The sequence below is a fragment of the Mastigoproctus giganteus genome, chromosome 1, assembly GCF_048544385.1.
Source record: "Mastigoproctus giganteus isolate SK-2022 chromosome 1, ASM4854438v1, whole genome shotgun sequence".
Classification (NCBI taxonomy): Eukaryota; Metazoa; Arthropoda; class Arachnida; order Uropygi; family Thelyphonidae; genus Mastigoproctus; species Mastigoproctus giganteus.
In genome coordinates, this window is record NC_143575.1 from 52284343 (window position 1) to 52301031 (window position 16689).

At 37.9% G+C, this 16689-nt stretch overlaps 1 protein-coding gene across 4 annotated transcripts in view; it reads left to right on the forward strand.

Moving 5' to 3' along the window:
* The window catches only part of hiw (MYC binding protein highwire), a 1043263-nt gene that overhangs the window by 70452 nt on the left and 956122 nt on the right, over positions 1 to 16689 (forward strand). The window lies entirely within an intron of this gene.

The following is a 16689-nucleotide window of genomic DNA, read 5'->3' on the forward strand; positions in this document are numbered from 1 at the left end:
TTTATGTGGAGCTGGTTTTCTGTAGTGGATAAAGGAATAGTTAATTTGTAGAAAACAAAATATAACTATAAATGGGTGATACTCTAAGTGGAGTAACATTATTTTGGGGATGTGATTGACCTTAAAAATTCTTTAAATTTTGATAAAACTTTCTTTATTATTATTATTGGGTAATCTTTTTTATTTTTGTTTTATATGTTTTATATTTTGTAATTGAGTTTAACAAATCAATTAGTACAATGTTTTGATTCAATTCAATGTAATTTTCAATTAATTTTCAATTCAATATAAAAGCTAAAAATAAATTTTTTATAATTAAAACAAAAGAAGGTGTCTTTCTGCAGATACTGTGTGAGCATATTTGTTCTGTTTAGGGCTGTGAGTAGTGGAGGGTTAATGATATTGATGGAGGTATTAAAATTTTGATGTCAGAATTTACCAAGAATATTTAGGTGAATAGGGTTGTGAATAGCTGTGAACAAAACAGATAATTTATACAGGTGACCTCAAAAAAAGTCACAGTTAAGTTTAATGTTATTCATTCACTTGAAACAGCATTGCTTATTTTCTCGAAACTTACCTCCTGACCCTTTAATTCTTTCATGTATTTTTAAGAAATTAAAAAACATGAAAGAATTAAAATAACTTAAACTTTGAATTTCTTGGGAAAAGTGCACTTCTTCTCTAAGGTTCATCATTATGCAGACTGAAAATGTGAGAAAATGAAAGGAAGCAAAAGTTCTAACGTTGGACTTTTGTAGGTATTGTCAGTTGGTTCAAATGGTACATGTCGAAAGAATATTTATTTTTTTTGGCTTTAATGCTGGTAACGAGAGGGTTCTGTATCTGTGAAACAGCAATTTCAATTTGAATGTCAATTGTAGTAACACTCAATATGGTTGAAGAAGGGGAAAGATCTAGGGCATGGTAATGCAGTCAAACAAAGTTCTCTTAGTAGTACATTAAGGCTGTTCAGGATACCATCTGGTATTCTGACTTTTAAAGAAAGGGTATATTTTTATATTTTATGAAAACCTTGTTTCCAGAAGATACAAACTATCCAAGTCAGTATCAAATGCAAGTACCCTAAAGGAGAAAATTTTATGAAATAAAATTATTTTATTTAATAATTTTATATTTAAAATTATTAAAATTATGTACAAGTGTAGACTATATACACCAGTGAGTCAAAACATTATGACCATCTACCTAATGTGATATTGGTCCTCCATGTGCAGCCAAAACAGCTCGTACTCAGTGAGGCATGGATGTTACAAGATTTCTAAATGTGTCTTGTGATATCTGGTACCAACACATAACCAGCAGATCCTTTAACTCCTGTAAGGTCTGTGGTTGAGATGCTGCAGATCGGAGTTGCTGTTCCAACAGGAACCACAGATGCTCGATGGGATTGATGTCTGGGAAATTTGGAGGCCAGGGAAGACCTGGAAGTCTTCCTCGTGTTCCACGAACCAGTCTCGAACAAACTGGGTAGTGGGGCATGGCGCAATAACATGCTGAAAGATGGCACCGCCAGAGGGGGAAGACTGTTGCTACGAAAGGGTGTACCTGGTCAGCAATGATGTTTAGGTAGGTGGTATACATCAGAGTGCCCAGCACATGGATGACTGGACCCAGGATATCCCAGCAGAACATTGCCCAAAGCATGACATTGCCGCCACCGGCTTGTTTTCGTTCCATGGTGCATCCAAGCACCATTACTTCCTCATGTAAATGACGCACACGTACCCGGCTGTACATATGGTGCAACAGGAAATGTGATTCATCGGACCAGACTACCTTCTTCCAATTACTCAAGGTCCAGTTTCAATGCTCTGTGCCCATTGTAGGCTCTATATTCTGTCGCTGGTGAACCGTGATTAGCATGGACACTCGGAGTGGCCTGCAGTATGAAATTTAAATGAATACTTTGTTTAAATTTCGTACTGTATTTTGCCTTCTTTTTGAATTCAAACTTCCATTCATTTTTCCTTTAACAAGATTTAATTGGCATTATTTTAGCTTTTTAACTCTATTTTATATTTATATATTTATTTTTATTTGTTTGAATTTTATTCCTTCCTTTTGGTCTCTGTCTAGTCGGCTATGATGTATACTTATGAAACGTATACATCATAACAGAAAAAGTAAGTAAACTGTCAACGGTTTTCTTACTGCTGCTCTACAAGCAGCAGTGGCACTTCCACCACAAAAAACTGTAGACAAACACAAACACTTCTAACACCAAACAGTATCAGGTTATAACTGCTTCTTGGCCACATCTGATTCAGGGAGCTGTGCGCGCCAGTTTCGAACAGCTGTATCTCCGTATCCATCGAGAATTGGACACATGTTTGTATGAACTTTTTTTACTCAGAATAATCGATACTATAACTTCCCAAAATATTTACTATTCCTCCTGAATTACCCTGTGTGTGTGTGTGTGTGTGTGTGTGTATATATATATATGAAAAGCAATATATAATCATGAGTTTAAACATGTAGTATCAGTTGATAGAAAAAAATATATATATAAATAAGTAAGATATGACAGATGCATCAAAATGTACACCTTTATCAAAATTTATCAGACCTATCAATTCCTACACACACACACACACACACACACACACACACACACACACACACACACACACACACACACACACACACACACACAGGGTGTTTCAAAAATGATGGTCAATAATTTTAAAGGCGAAAAGTACAAACTAAAATAAGCAAAAAACTCCCAGTGAACATCTGACTGCAAATGAACTGTTTTCGAGATAATGCACATTTTCTGTTAAGATCCGCCACTGACTATGGGAGCACTAGTTTAGCAAAAATCTGTGAATCCTTTGCTAAGGGGGGTTTTATTAAACATAAGATAATGCATTTTTAATTTTTGGTTTCAACACCACAGGATTTTACAGATGTTGCAAAAGGTGTTCAAAATGCTGTCCTTGCATCCGTATGCAGCTTTGTAACCTTCTCTGCATTGAGTTGCGAATCAGGAATGCTTTCAGGCATTCCTGGGTCATTTCTGATTTGCTGAAAGGCTCCTTCAACCTGATGCTGCAATTCATCAACTGTGTTAATGTCAGAAGTGTACACCAAGCTTTTACAAGAATGCAAAATGGGATGACCTGCGAGACTTCTTTTCTTCTTTTCCTTGGTCGGATTACTGTTTCAAAACTTCTGATGTCAACGTTTGCTCAGATCGTGTCAGTGAAATTATTCTTGCAGGAATGGAATCCTTTATCCCACACTCCACTTTAAAATCTCGTCCTTTATCTAAACCTTGGTTTTCCAATAAATGTGCTAAGGCTGTCCAAGAGAAGAACGTTGCATATCGTAATTGGCTTGTTTCCAATTCTTCAATTTCATTTTCTGCCTACACCAAAGCTCGCAACAATTGTAAAGCAGTTATTAATCAGTCCAAACTAGAGTTTGAACAGGCTAAGAGTAGAAAACTTGCTTCTTGCCCTAATGGTAGCTGAGCATTCTGGTCTCTTGCCAAAGCTATTGGCTGCAACTTTTGCCCATCTCTGCTCCCACCTCTGTCCAAACCAGATGGTTCTGTTGTCACTTCAGCCAAGGATAAAGCTGACCTGCTAGCATCCCATTTTTCTTTGAGCTCATGTATTAATGATCTTGGTAAAACACCTCCCACCATTCCTAACACGCTCCATTCAATGCCTCCTGTGGTCTTCCGTCAAAAGGATATCAGAAGGATTTTGATGAACCTTGATGCTAAGAAAGCTCCGGGTCCTGATGGTATTTCTCCACTTGTTCTCAAAACCTGTGCTCCTGAACTTACTCCTATTCTTTGCCGCCTTTTTTCACTTTCTTATTCCAAAGGTGTTTTTCCTTCTGCTTGGAAATTTGCTCATATCCAGCCAGTTCCTAAAAAGGGTGACAAATCCCTCCCATCCAATTATCATCCCATTGCAATTACTTTTACTCTTTCTAAAGTAATGGAAAAATCAATTAACCGCTAACTCATAAACTACCTAGAAACCTTCCGTCTGATCAATGATCGCCAGTATGGATTCCGTCAGTGTCGATCCACTGGTGATATTCTGGCTTATGTTACCCATTTATGGACTAATTCAATGGAAAGGTTCGGTGAAACACAAGTAGTTGCTCTTGACATCTCAAAGGCTTTTGATCGTGTTTGGCATAAAGGTCTTCTAAACAAGCTTCCATCTTATGGTTTGCCAACTGTTTTTAGTAATTGGTTATCCAGTTTTCTCTCTGATCGCTCACTGAGGGTGATGGTAGATGGCTCTCTGTCTTCTAACTTGTCCACTAATGCCGGTGTCCCCCAAGGTTCAGTTCTTTCCCCCACTCTTTTCCTCTTGTATATCAATGACCTTCTTCCATTGACTGGAAATCCTATCCATAGTTTTGCCGATGATAGCACATTGCATTCAACTTTCCATTTTGAGAAACCTTGTCCAGCTCAATCAGCTCAAGTTCTCGAAAATCTGCTGCCAATTCCTTAAATGCCGATCTTCAGGTAATTCTCCAGTGGGGCAAAGACAACTTAGTTGATTTCAACCCTTCTAAAACTCAATCTTGTCTTATATCTCGCAAAAAGGATTCTTCTGCTCCTATACTTATCTTTAGTGACACTCCGATTTCTAGGCAAAATGATATATCTCTTTTGGGGATTACCCTGACTTCTAATCTCTCTTGGCACAAGCACATTACAAATATTGCTTCCTCTGCATCTCTTTTGGGGATTACCCTGACTTCTAATCTCTCTTGGCAAATATTGCTTCCTCTGCATCTAAAAAACTTGGTTTTCTCTTTCGCTCTCGGCGTTACTTTTCTCCCAAACAGCTGCTCACTCTGTATAAATCGCAAATCCGCCCTGCCATGGAATATTGTTTCTACATCTGGGGTGGTGCCCCCAAAACCTCTCTCAGGCTTCTTGATTCCATTCAGAAGAGGGCAGTTAGGTTAATTAATGATTCATCTCTAACAGAGTCTCTCCACTCGCTTTCTCATAGACGCACTGTTTCTGCTGCATGCCTCTTCTACAGATACTTCCATGGGCACTGTTCTTCTGAATTGGCATCTATAATTCCCGCTCTCTTTCAAAACAGTTCGAACACGTGCCGCCACCAGCCAACATCCATTTACTGTCCAACTTCAAACCCACAGAACCAACTTTTCATCTTCCTCATTTATTCATTCAACTGCCGTTTTCTGGAACAACCTTCCTTCATACGTATTTCCTGAAAATTACAATCTACAGAAGTTCAAGTCCAATATCAACAAATATCTTCTTTCGTCTTCTCAACCTCCAACCCAAGCACGGTACTAAGTACTATAGGTTATAATACCTCTCGTGTTTGGGGTTCTCATAAAAAAAAAAAAAAAATTATAAATATTTACAAAAGTATACTGCAGAAGAATTTGGCAAATAAATTGTCATGCAATTAGATTCCAAAGCTCATTGAAACAGTTTATTGTACATGCTTGAAAGCTTTTTGAGTTCAGATATTGTGTGCAGAAAGCTTTAATTGATTTAGATTCAAGCATTTATTTTTGTGAGGATGAATTTTATTTATTATCTGTGACTATATCTACATTAATTCCTATAAAGTTAGCAGTAGATGCGCTTTGCCGCAAAGAAGGTAATCTTTTAACTGCAGATACTAACATAAAATTTATGATGAAACTCTTGGCAATCAAAATTCTGAAATAGCTACAGAATTGGATACAGCATTGAAACTCCATACTGCACAGAGGCGTACACATTTATCACAGGTTCTTCAGTATTTGGGACACAAAACGATTGGAAATTATTTAGTACAGGTGACCCCCACTTAATGCTGATAATTCGTTCCTAAGTGAATTCGCGCTAACAGAGCGCTAAGTGAATTCGCGATAAGTGAGTGGCATATTCCCATAAGGTAACATATGTATTTGTGAGTTGCGGTCAGTGCCATAGGATATTTCCTAATCAATAATAAACAGTAGTGAAAAGATGCACAAATGTTGGTCAAAATATTTAATATTCAAATATTTGTACATATAAAATATTCTGCATTTGTATAATTATGTGGTAACTACTTACGTATCAAAATTAAACTTAAAATTCCAATTAAAATCATGAATTTAATTGATTTAATTTAATTGATGAATTTAAATAAGAAAAATGTGTTGATTTTGGGTTGTACTTTGGCTCCCTTCCTGGTAAACTAAAAGGGGTTTTAATTTTAAATCCCTCACAGTGTTACCACCCAACAATAAAGTCAACTGATCCTTTGTCGCTTTGAAACCTGGCATGTTTTTTTTTTCTTTCAATATGAAACTTCTTTTAGGCATTCGTTTCCAAAAAAGTCCTGCTTCATTTATGTTAAAAACTTGTTGAGAAGTATAACACATAATACCTCTCTTCAATAATTTTAACAAGTTCTTTTTTGAAAATTTCGGCTCCTTGATCTGCACTTGTGGCTTCTCCCTGGATTTTAAATCTATTCAACCAGCCCATACTAGTTTTAAATGGCTCCACTTTTTTTTTTTTTTAGGTGAGTTTTCTTCAGATCATCATATAAGCTAATCTCTCTCTCTTTCTCTCTCTCTCTCTCTCTCTCTCTCTCTCTCTCTCTTTATTTTTTTATTATCTTCAATAAAATTAGTTAAAGTCTCATTTCAATCCCAATAGCCTGCCTACTAACCTTAGTTGCTTGCAGTGGAACAGCTGTCTTTCCTGCTGCTAAAATTAAAATATTTTTTATAATTGGTCTTATAGTTAAACTTCCCAGTCCTAAATTATGGCACACATCCTCTTGTCGTTGGCCGGAATCGATTTGCTTCAAAACGTCTAATTTAATTTTCAAATTCAGTCTTTTTCTTACATTTGTAGTCTTCGTACTGCATCCAGACGTTGCTTTTTCATTCTTATCTGCCATTATTAACTCTTCGAAAATGTGACTGCGTTGGTTGCATTAATTATGATACAATGTTCGAGTAAACTGTCCGTTATGCACAATGTCTAATACTGTACTAGTGATGACTAGACTTCGGATAAATGCATATAACACAAATATTACAAGCAATATACTTGATCGTTTTTTAAAATGTTGATCTCAGAACTATGTAACAAGTCACTGTACTGCAATTAAATTAGCGTGTGAGAAAATTTCACTGAGCGTGGGAAAATTTCTCAAGTCAGCGTGGGAAACATTTTAATGTTGTGATTAAAGGTAAAAAATGGAAATGGCATAATAAATTGTGATCGTTGCTGTTGCATACTGTGAGAGAAAAAGAAAGCCTCTTCCTCAGTTTATAAAAATATACATAGTTTAGTAAAATGCTTCATTCGATTGGTCATATGTAATTGTTTTTAAAATAATTAATTACAGGAAGTTCTGACTGTTTTATCAACTCCCTTTCCTCTGGTGAAATTTTTATACCAGGGAATCATGGCATAAGCGATCATGAAAAAAAAAAAAGAATTGAGTTATAATTTCCACCTGTGAGATAACGAAATAGTGAAACTGAAATCAGAATGGAATGAAATAACCTTTTCATACGCATGACAGCTGCTAACTTAGTAATTAATTTTCAAGCTATCGATTCCATCAAATGAAACGATTTCGTTAAATATGCCAAAAACGCAATCTGTAAAACAGCGTTATAGCGAATCAGAGTAAACTGAACCAAGTAAACTGAACCCTGTATTAGTAATGGCCATATATGGTGTAAGAAGATCTAAGGCTTATGCTGCACCAGCAAAAAAAAAAATAATAAATAAATTATAAAAAAAAAAGAAAATCAAACAGACAACCTATGCATTTCCTTTCTCCCGTAGGTGACTATCCAGCTGACCTTTGAATTTCCCCAAACTGTCAGCCTCAACCACACTTATTCCAGTAATTTATAGCTCACTGGTTAAAGTAAAACTTCCTGCAATCCAGTCTAAACTTCTCTTCCCTGTAACTTTAATTTATAGCCCCTAGTTCTAGAATCATTTATAACTGAAAATTTCATGCTCATTCACTTTACTTTTTCCGATCAGAGACTTAATACCTTAATAAAGCTCCTCTAAGGCCGCCTAGTTTCCAAGCTGCGAAACCCATATATTCGAAGTCTTTCCTCATATATGATTGCCCTTTTTCCGATCTCATCAGGCGAGTTACCAGTCCTTTGAACCCTTTCAAGAAGCCCGATGTCTTTTTTTAAGTGCAGTCTCCATACTTGAACATGGTATTCCAAGTGTGGTGTAACAATAGCCTTATATAATGGGATTATGACGTCCTTATCTCTACTAGCAAATGTTCGATAAATCATTGATAAGACACCACGGACCTTCCTTGCAACCTGTCTGCAATGCTCAGAGAACTACATGTCTGACCGTATTGTAACTCCCAAGTCCCTTTCTTCCACTACTCATTTTAGTTCAACTCCACCAAATGTAAAAGTTATTTTGGGGTTGCTCTTTCCCAGGTGTAAGACCTTGAATTTTGCTGAATTAAAAGATTGCTGCCACTTTTTTATCATTTCTGAAGTCTATCTAGGTCACTATGAAGAAGCTTTCCTTGGCGGTGATCATTAACTACTCTACCGATCTTTACATCATCTGTATATTTAACATCATGCCCTCTATTCCATCATCAATGTCATTTAAGAAAATCAAAAACAACACTGATCCCAATATTGATGGGACCATATTCCTTGATTGGGTTAATGTAAGAAGTGGGGTTCCTTGGGGAACCCCACTTCTTACATTAACCCAATCTGAGGAATAACCATTTATCTCAACCCTTTGCCTGATGCCATCCTGCTATCCATCTAAGGATTTTCCCTGTGATTCCAACCTGTTCCAGCTTATAAATAACTGCTCATGTGGGACTGAGTCAAATGCTTTGCTGAAATCTAAATACAAATACACAGTGTCGAAATTATTCCCTAACTCCAGCTCACGAGTGACCCTGTCAAAATAGCTAACCAGATTTGTTAAACATGATTTTCCCTTTATAAAACCATGTTGTGTATCCTTCAGAATTCCATTTCTATCTAAATGATCCTGAATTCCACCCTTGATCATTGCCTCCATGATTATCCCTACTACTGAAGTTAGACTGGCTGGTTGGTAATTTCCCACTTCACTCTTAGAACCTTTATGTATTGGTGGTACATTGGCAGCTTTCCAATCCAACGGAATCTCTCGAGCCCAGTGATGCTCTCATTATTAGCCTTAATGGTTCAATACCGACTTGCTGCCTCCCTTAAGATTAGAATCCGAGTGCCAAGCGATCTTTCTAGTGCGATTTTCTAGCGTTTTTCCTAGGGCGAGTACTAGTGCTTTCATAAACTCTCCAACGCTCACAACGTTACTGCTGACCACTCGCAACGTTACTGCTGACCGCTCGCAACATTACTGCTTCCTTTGCTGAGCAACGTTACTGCTATCGCTAGCAACGTACTGCTCTCCTCTTGTGCTGATCGCTTGGTCACTGGTTGGCACCGCTCCTGCCTCCTCGTGGCGGCACCGGTAATCTGGGAGAAGGAAGTCCCTCTTCCAGGGCTAAAAGGAGCAGTGATGGATTGCAATGAATATCCATCTCTGGAGCCCACAGGTGGCAAAGTTGTTAACTCTGTTTCAGAACATGAGTCAAATCATCCGAAGAGACTTCGGACGGAAAAACAGATTTCAGATATGCCAGCATTTCTTATAATGCACTCATTGTCCACACAACCTGTCGGCAAGCTATCGCCTTTTCTGATACAGAAATGTTTAGAATCGGTTGTGGGATTCCCTAAAATGGTGAAGTGTCTCCAATCTGGAGTCCTTTTAATTGAAATTGTGATTTCAATTAAAATTGAAATCACAATTTCAATTTCAAAAATTGATTTTAAGATTAAGATTAAGAAATAGTACAAGAGCTTAGCGAACAAAAGGTGACACATGCTCGGAGAATAATGACCAAAAAAGATGGCAGACTACTACCAACTAGGTCCATTATTTTGACGTTCAGCACTCCGAATCTTCCATCTTCTGTCAAAGCAGGTTACTTAAACTACAAGATTCGACCTTACATCCCGAATCCCATTCGCTGCTTTAAGTGCCAGAAGTACAGCCATGCGCAGACTGCATGCAGAGGCGATGCTGTATGTCCTATTTTTGGCTCCAAGGATCATTCCCAAGGAGAGTGTACAGCTTCCTCTCCTACTTGCCCAAACTGTAAAGGAAGCCATCCTTCATTTTCTAAAGCATGTGACCTCTGTAAAACAGGAAAAAAAATCCAGAAATATAAAGTGGAGCATAAAGTCACATATCCTGAAGCAAGAAAGCAAGTGCTGTTAACCATGCCTAGCAGATCATATGCATCAGTAACCAGAAGTAGCCGCTCAGTTGCAACACAAACAGATGTCTCCATAGAACCAAGCAGTTCTTTTTCCACCTGGGCCAAAACTGCACTAACATCCAAAAAGAAACTTACAGTCAATGAGACCAGCAATACACCAATTAGTATCCCAACTGATGCTATCTCATCATTGCCCGAAACAGCAAAATCAGCAAATGTTGAAGACCAGGAAAAAGTGAAACAATGCAATAGGAAAATGGAAATTGATATTCAACCAGATGATGAAGAATCAGTTTTAGAATTATATGCTAATGATACCATAGAAACAGGACGCCCAACCTTTTCAAGGAATGAAAAATCAAAACAAAGCAGAAGCCTTCTCATAAAAAACAGTCAGATCAATCTTACTCAATCAAATCCAAACAATGAATAAATTCATACAATGGAACTGTAGAGGGTTACGCAGTAATTTTGTTGACCTGAGTGATTTACTTTTTCAAACAAATGCAGTAGATGTATGTTTACAGGAAACATTTCTATCACCAAAAGTCTCTCTCAGATTCAAAAATTACACCATGTTTAGACGAGACAGAGATTCTGATGGTCCTGCCAGTGGAGGGGGTAGCTGTTCTTGTAAAATCTACTATACCGTCAAGACATCTCCAGCCACAAACCTCCTTAGAAGTTGTAGCAGTTCGAATGGCAATGGGAATATCATTAACGCTTGCATCCATTTATATCTCGCCCAATTATCCTTGCTCCCAGACTGAACTTGACAATCTAATCGCACAACTGCCGCCTCCTGTCTGCTTATTCGGTGATTTCAACGGCCACCATCCATTGTGGGGATCTGCCACCATGGATAGGAGAGGCCAATTAATTGAAATATTCCTCGATAACCATAACCTGACTCTGCTGAATTCTGGCTCTGCAACTTATATACAACTACCTACAGGTACTACCTCAGCCATAGACTTATCCATCTGCTCAGCATCGTTTTTTGCAAGCATGGAATGTTTAGTGCTGAATGATCCCTTTCACAGTGACCATTTTCCTATTATTAGTTCAGTTGAAACCCAGGTCGTGTCATGTACTAAAGGCTGTACTTCTTGGAATTTTTATAAAGCAGACTGGGTAAACTACTCAACCTGTGTCCTACTCAACACTCAATATGTTCAACATCAACATATTGATGACGTAACTGACCACATTACCAGCCAAATCTTATCTGCAGCAGAAATTTCCATCCCAAAATCAGACCAATGCAAGCATGTACATAAAAACCAGTGGTGGAATGCTGATTGCTCTAAAGCGAAAGTAGAAAAAAACCATGCTTGGAACCAGTTCCGCAAATGCCCAACTACTGCCAATCTAATTTTATACAAAAAATTCAGAGCAAAAGCAAGACAAATTAGAAAGAAAGCAAAACGTGACTCCTGGATCAACTTCGCATCAACTATTAACAAAAATACTGACACTCGAATTATATGGAAAAAAATACAAGCTCTGAATGGAAAATTTCCTCCGCAGCAATCCCCGATAATACAATGGAATGGGCAGGACCTATCCTCCTCTACTGACATTGCAAATGCTTTAGCAGAATCTTTCTATAACATTACCACCTCTACTTCTTATGTCACCTCCTTTCAACGCATTAAAACTGTTGAGGAACGTCATAAATTTAATTTTTCAAATAGACTCTCACTTCCGTATAGCCAACCCTTTTCTATAGCTGAATTCAAAGAATCCTTGAGCAAATCTCCAAATAGTGCAGCAGGACCAGACGGCATTCACTACAGTATGCTGAAGCATCTATGTGAAGCCGATCTCTAAATACTATTACTCTTTTATAACCGGATCTTCTCAGAAAATACATATCCTCTCTCATGGCGTCATTCCAATATATTCTAAAACCAGGTAAAGATTCTTCCATAGTTGAGAATTACAGACCAATATCGTTGACAAGCTGTTTGGGTAAAATCTTTGAAAGCATGGTGCATAAGAGGCTCATCTGGGTTCTAGACTCCCAAAACGTTCTTTCTGATCACCAATATGGTTTCCGTAAAAACAGATCTACCCTAGATTTACTACTCAAAATTGAATCTAACATATGTAATGCTTTTGTCATGAGACAACATCTGGTGATGGTGAACCTAGATATTCAGAAAGCATTTGATACCACATGGTGTCATGGTATTATTAAAGATATACATCAGTTGGGGCTGAGAGGCTACCTTCCACAATTCATCCAGAACTTTTTAAGGTTACGCACCTTTCAAGTCCGATATTGAGACGTGCTATCAGCAACTCACATTCAAGAAGAGGGTGTTCCATACTGAGTGCTACCCTATTTGCGATTCAGGTCAACAACATATTGGAAGAACTTCCAAAAACCATCCAAATATACATGCAGGCAGATGACCTCACCATATCCTGCCAGTCACAAAGTATGAAAGGCGCCTCCGTAGCCAGGTGGGAAGGAGCAGCAGTGCATAGCACATGCTTCTTGATTAGACCGGGGTTCGAGCCCGTCACCACCAAATACGGAGGATGTGGAAAGGTCAGGGAATGACCACTGCATATCCGGGAGCAATATGGCCTTAGTTGCTAATGCTCCTAAATAACTAACTAACCAACAAAGTATGAATACTGTTGAAAGACAGCTACAAATTGTCTTGCCAGAATAGAATCGTGGACCTTACGTAATGGATACCGCCTAGCTGAGCAGAAATCCACCACTACTCATTTTTGCAAATTATGTTCACTACATCCTGATCCTGAGCTAAAGACCAATAACATTTCAATTCCTCTTGTTCACACTGTCCGTGTTCTTAGCCTCGTACTGGATAAGAAATTGAACTTTCAAGCACATGCGGCTTATCTTAGAACTGTCTGTTTGAAAAAGTTAAATATTCTCTGGTGTGTGTCATCTATGTCATGGGGTGCTGATCGACATACCCTGATCCATCTTTATCGAGCTCTCATCAGATCCCGCTTAGACTATGGCTCTCCAGTGTATGACTCTGTGAGAAGAACTACTTGAGAGCGATTGAATACGATCGAGCACAGTGCGCTGAGAGTTTCTCTAGGGGCTTTCGGACAGTTCAGAGCCTTTATATCGAAGCTCATGAACCACCTCTACATTTTCGGAGGAAAACATTACTTTTCATGTATGCTGCAAAAATTCGCAGTCTTCCCTCCCACCCTAGTTGGAAATGTCTGTATAATACCGAATGGGAGTCATTTTACAACAGTAAGCCAAATGAAAACCGACTTGCTGCACTTAGACTTAAAGAACTCACTCAAGCATGGAATATAGACATCAGCAATATATTTCAGGACATGACATCTCCTGATCCACCTTGGACAAATATTTCTGTTAATTACGACAACTATTTTCAACAATGCAGTAAGAACACCTTGTCCCCCTCCAATATCGCACAATTACATGAAACTCACTCTTCTAACTCAGTAAAATCTATACAGATGGATCAAAAACTCAGACCCAAGTAGGTGCTGCAGCAGTCTTCCCTTCCTTCACCATTTCTGTTTCATTACCAACAGAATGCAGTATCTTTACTGCTGAGCTTTATGCTATTAATTTAGCTCTTGATCGGATAACTGAATTTTTAATTACGACTACTTTAATATACACCGACTCACTCAGTGCTGTCACTGCTGTAATAAGTGGTAACAACTCCTCTCACCCTGTAATAAAACAGATTCGTTCTAAGTTACTTGCCTGTAAGGAATTGAACCAAACTGTGACATTCTGCTGGATCCCAGGACATTCTGGAATAGCCGGCAATGAAAGAGCAGATCATGCAGCCAAACAACCAGAAACCACTATTTCGCAAACTATTCAAGTTCCATATACAGATTACAAACACATTATCTGTAAAGCATGTTATAATAGCTGATCATTAATCTGGAATGGTTATCCAGGAAATAAACTCTACCAAATAAAACCGGAACCAAAGCTGTGGCTCTCCAGCTTCCAAAAAAACAGGTGAAATGAAATAATTTTAGGGAGGCTAAGGATTGGGCATACTCACCTCACTCATCTACATCTATTAACTAATGACAGTGCTCCCCAATGTACATCATGTCAAGTACAACTGACCATTTGCCATTTGTTAGTGGACTGTCCCCACTTTCAAAATATCCGCTTAAACACCTTTAAATCAATTGCTAATACACAGTCATCAATAAATTTATTGCAGATTCTGGGAGATGATTCTAATGAAAAAGAACTGTTTACTTTCCTAAATCATATAGGAATATATCATAAAATATAGTTATTACGTTAAAGCTAATATTTCATATTCACCATTAGAAAGACACAATATGGCCCTAGCAGCCTATGTGTCGTTAAACACAACAACAACAACAACCCTTAAGATTATAGGGTATATGTCATCAACCCCAGGAGCCTTACTCGCCTGTTTCACATTAAATAATCATGTGAAATTTCAATATCATTAATTACATAATTTTCCACTTCATTCCCATATGTGCTCATTGACATAAAGGGTTTTTCTTCTGTAAATATGGATGCAAAGTAAGTGTTGAGTTTATCTGCAACATAAGTTGTGGTATCTAATACCATCCCACACAGTTACATATGGAACCGATCTGATTTGTCCTTCTCTTCTTTACATTTATATATGTGAAGAATTCCTTATCTGCATTCTTTGCTCTCTTCTTTATTTCTTATCTTCACTCTTTGTTTTCTTCTTTATTTCTTATCCCCACTCTTTGCTTTCTCCCAGACTCAGTAAAGATACTATAGTGAAAATTATACTTCGCTTAATAAAGCGTATTTCTCCTTCAGAAAAGGATGAACAGAATTCATTCTTGGAAGTCCAACATGGAACAGAACATCAGCGTTCCATAAATTCTTTCCAATATAAGAAATTGCTTGACTCTAATGAGATTTTAAAAGATAAAATTGAGTTGGCAATTAATGAAATACTTTTAACTATTCCTAAAAAAAGTTCAAAGCCTAGAAAATATGCACTGGGATCGTCTACAACTATCTCAGTATATCATTCAGCATAGAACCCGAAAGGGCGTTTTATGCGCTAATCAAATATGTACCAAAATTAGATCCAGTTTAAACGATAACTCTTTTGATTGCTTATGTTTCTTCAGAGCTAACTTTATTTGGACTGGTAGTGTGGATGCTGAATCAGTTATATTTAAGCTTTGTAGTATCAAAATGTCTTTTTGATGTGTAAACATATTTGGCGACACCTACTAAATTTTGGACGGTAGTGAAATCATTTTGTCACGATTTTGCGATGCGGAAATGTCATTTGACGTCATTCCCATTTCAAAATAGAAAAACGGAGTCGGGAGAGGCAATCGCACAAAGGATCATGGGAGGTGATCTCGGACGTGCTCAGAACTGGCATAAACCAGCTGGTGACGGAAAACATTTATGATTCTGGGCATACCACTAGGTGGCTTTGGGCTAACCATTGCTACCCGTGGCAGAAACCTTTTGATAACCAGAGAAATGGATATCTTGCAATGCAGGCTTTACAGTACCCATCTGTATTACTGAAGTGATTGTATAGTTCCACCAAGAGGTGAATCACAAAGATTTTTCTGCAACCGGCTGGGCTGGGCTGGTCAAGAATATTTGAATCAGTTCACGACCGGGAGATAACAGATTCCAAATTACATGCATGAGTAGAATCTTTTGTTTGTCATTGACCATTCTCATTAAGTTGGAGAAGTCCTCATTGGTCATCAGGTTTTCGCCTTTCTTTGAAATTGATTTGAGTTGGTTGAGCATGGTGAGCTTTAGATCATCATTCATCTCGCTGTTTGGGTGATTGTAAAAGTTTCGAAAGGGTTTTTCTTCTTGCAGTCGCCTTATAAGGCTATGCAGGTTATTACTCCATGCTTGCGACTGTCCAAGTCCAATTCATACAATTTATGATCTAGTATGAGCTCTTCATTGTCGTCGTAGATCTTGACATATTTCATCTCTCTCAGTATCTCTGTTTCCTCATTGCGAAATAGAATGTGTAGTGTTACCATCTCACGCTTTTACTCGTTGAGATCCTGAGCTAAGTCATAGTTTCGATAGCGTATTATGCGTGGATACTGTTGTTTCTTGCAGATCTCGTAGCACTGCATGTGTAATTTGCGACAAAGCGTGACAGAGTAACACGATCCAACATGATGGTATGATTGTAACAATACAGATACCGTACTTGCATTGTTGCAGTCATACTATTCAACAAATGGCTACAGTCAAACGGGTAATTAGGCTATTGGCCTAACCTCTTCCAAACGTTGAATCGGTAGAGTAAGCAGCAGGCGTGTGTATCCTATTTATCACTAACAT